We start from the raw sequence: 3,675 nt of genomic DNA on the forward strand, positions 1-3,675 counted from the left end.
AAAAGAACTGTGAATTGAGTGAATTATAAACATTAACAAAAGATAAAGTTTATTGTACTGGTATAAAAATTTGCATTAAAATATAAAATTATGCCTTTAAATTTTTTAAGATTTATTTTTATTTTGCATGTATATATGTTTTGCCTGTGTGTATACAGAGCCACATGTGTGTAATGCCTGTGGAGTCCAGAAGAGGGCATCAAATTCCCTGGAACGAGAGTTACTGATGTTTGTTAGCCAGCATGTGTGTGCTGGTAACCTAACCCAGGTTCTTGGTTAGAGCAGCCAGTAGCCAGTGCTCTTAACTGCTGAAACAATCCTCTAACTCCAAATAACCCTTTTTAAATATTAAAACTGTCTCAAATTTTTCACATAGTATTCAATCAAAAACTCTTATACTCCAGAAAATGTAAAGAAGACTCTATAATATGTACCTTTGTTTATAAGACATCAAAAAAGATGAAAACTAAAGTTCTAGTAATGATATTTATTTCTGAAAGTATTATTTTATTACTGATACAAAAGCACAAAAAAGCACAGCATTCACATCAGAAAGGATAAGAAATTTTTATTCTGCAACCAAATGTGGGTGAGTGACCATGACATGGGACCACAGATTTAAGTCATTCCAAATTCCCTGTTCCAATGTGGCAACAATTTCATGAATATTTTATAGTAACAAAAAACAGAAAGCCATAAACCAAAACACTATTCAAATACATTGATAGAGACATCATCAGAAAGGTAAGTTACAGGAAAGTGGAACAAACTCTTTTTTAGGGCTTAGATGCTATCTGACAGGATCCTTATTCCTTGGGTTGGTGGAAGTTAAGTGTTCTAGTTTCTTCCTTTTTCTTTATTCTTAACTTTATTTATTTAATATATTTTATTGAAGTTTTATGTATTTCATACACATCTTAGTCCTCTTTATACCCTCTTTCCCTTTGGCACTCTCCCATAGCCTTCTGCCACTGGATTTTCTGTCATTCGTGTTAAGGTCTATAGACTCAAGTTAGTGTGCCCTGATGTCTCTCAGTGCAAGTTCATCTACTGGGATCTAGTCAGCTTATCTAGAGTCACTCCCTCAAAGAAGATCAGCTATTCCTTACCCAGTAGTAATCAGCTGCCCAATAGTTCTTCAGCTAAGATTGGGGCCTGCTGCCCATTTCCACAGTTCTATGCTAGTTTCTTTCTTATTCCTGTGATAAAAACAATGACCAAAACCAACTTGGAGAGGAGGAAATGGTTTATTTGGCTTACAGCACAGTCTGTTATCAAGAGAAGCTAAGGCAGGAATTCAGAGCAGCAACCTGGAACACAGATCATGAAGATATGCTGCTTACTGACATGCTTCCCTGGTCTGTGCTCAACATGCTTTCTTATACAACACAGGACCACCCACCCAGTGGTGGCACTGCCCACAGCAGACTGGGCCTTTCCACACCTCTCAATCGTCAAGAAATGCCCCATAAGCATGGCCAACAGGCCAATTCAATGTAGGAAATCCCTCAATTGAGATTTACTGTATTCAGGTGTGCCAGGTTGACAGCTAAAGCTCTCCAGCATACTAAGGTTTGGTTAACTTTATACATTCCAAAAGGTTCTTATCTGTTAGTCACAGAATGTTTGTTCATACTTAGAAGGGTACAAGGAATGGCTATTTCAGGGGCTGCAGACAGCTCAAGATAAACTAAATAGGATCTGCACCTGCATCATTCCAAACTTTCCACAGTCACTGAAGTTCTTATCAGTTGTTCATCCTTACAGGAAGTTCAGTTCAAGATGTAGGCTTTTTCTGGGAAAGTTTGTTTACATTAGCATAAGACTTGATTGCCAGTTTGTTGTGTATAGAAGTCCGTTTTGAAAATCATTTGCAGTCACATTTCAGCATCATGACTCTCTCTTCCACATTCTTCTTCTTTATTAAGAGACCTGAAACCATTCTAATTCCTACTACAAATATATAAATATATGTTAAAATATGCACACTATCTTTTTGTGTGTGTTTTTCTTGTAGCATTTTCATTTTAGTATTCTGAATCTTTACAAGGATTCGTTTTGTTGTGGGTCATTTTTATACATTGACTGGTCAAACATTATAAGTCTTTCCATCTGTAAATGTATAGCCTTTTTTTCCAAAAAGAATTTGCATATTTTTCTATTGAACTTTTTGTGTTCTGTCTTTATTCTCTCCTAAAAGGTCTGGAATTCTAATTTTACTATTTCTTTTATTTATGCATTTTTTGTCAAGAGAAAAGTGCTGTTTTTGCAATTAAAAAGAACTTAACCATTTTTGTCCTCTAAGTGTTCTTTACATTGTAAAATCACGTTCTTATTTGATGGCTGTAAATTGCTCTTGTGCCTTATCAGATATTGGTGAAAATATACATTTTTAAATTTTATCTTTTAATCTTAAAATAATCAGGGGTTCTTTACACATCCAGAGCTTTCCACATGTTATTTTTCATTTTACTTTGCCTTCCTTATCAAAGCTTTTACTCACTTTTACTAAATGGGTCTGATCCTTTAAGGTGCTAGTCACTCTAAGAGTCCAGATGCCATAGCCTGAAAAAAACAGGGCATACCCTCTTCCAACTCTCTCTTTGGAACACAGAGTTAAAATGGTCTTCAGTGCTGTTATTATAAACTCTGTATTTGAGTCCTAAATTACCTGGCTCCTCTATGCTACTTGTCCTATAGACTATCCCATACGGAGTCAAATGTTGTGGAATTTCTAAAAATGGTATTTTCTTTTGTTTGTAATATTTCTCTGAAGGCTCTCCTCGAAGCTTTCCTCCTTCTTTAACTTTAGGCTATCTCTTTTATTTTCTTCAGACTACAGGATTTTTGCAGCAGTTTCTCAGTTTTCTTCCTTCACTATGCCAATTTCTGTGACTTTAAAAATTAATATAATTGTCTTTGTTCTTTAAGAATTTCGTTCATGCAAACAATGAACTATGATCATATGCACCCCTTACTTTCCCCTTTATCTTTGCAATATCCCATGAAATTCATGGACTACCTCCCTATGAGTTATTGGTCAGAGAGACACCAAAAAGTCTCCAAAACAACACAAGCTATTGCCATTGCCATTGGTTAACACCATGTACTACATACTAAAGCCCTATTGCTTAAGACAACACACACTGGTTTCAAGACAGAGAAATCAATCTCAAACAGGTCATCAAACTTCTTCCTTGCTTGCTAGCTTTCATATTTCCGGAAGGTACTGCTCTGTATGCAGGGGAAGGAAAGAGAAGGCATCAATGATCTTACCCAGTTCAGGACCTTGGATGCTACAGTATTGACATACTAAGAAAGATGTGTTCATTGGTGTAATGCTGAAATGACTGTTATGAATATGCTAACTGCTTTCTGGTTAGATTTGGAACTTGCTTTGGAAGTAGGGTTTCAGGGTTGCTACTATAATCCTGTTCAAAGGTTCATGACTGGGGAAGTCATAAGCCCTTGGGTAGAAACTACCATTTTTAATTTGCTAGATGGTCATGTTGCAGAATCTCCTTGTAAATATTTATGTTTATACTCATAGATGTGCTGCTCTCCACGTTGGTCAGAGAAGCTTCGTTTTGCAGAGGAGAGTAGTTAATACAGACTCATAACTTGTCAAATGCTGAGAATAAGATACTGTGATTATTGAGCCCTTTAAATCATGTT

The sequence above is a fragment of the Nannospalax galili genome, unplaced genomic scaffold, assembly GCF_000622305.1.
Source record: "Nannospalax galili isolate Female #2095 unplaced genomic scaffold, S.galili_v1.0 scaffold586, whole genome shotgun sequence".
NCBI classification, from domain to species: domain Eukaryota; kingdom Metazoa; phylum Chordata; class Mammalia; order Rodentia; family Spalacidae; genus Nannospalax; species Nannospalax galili.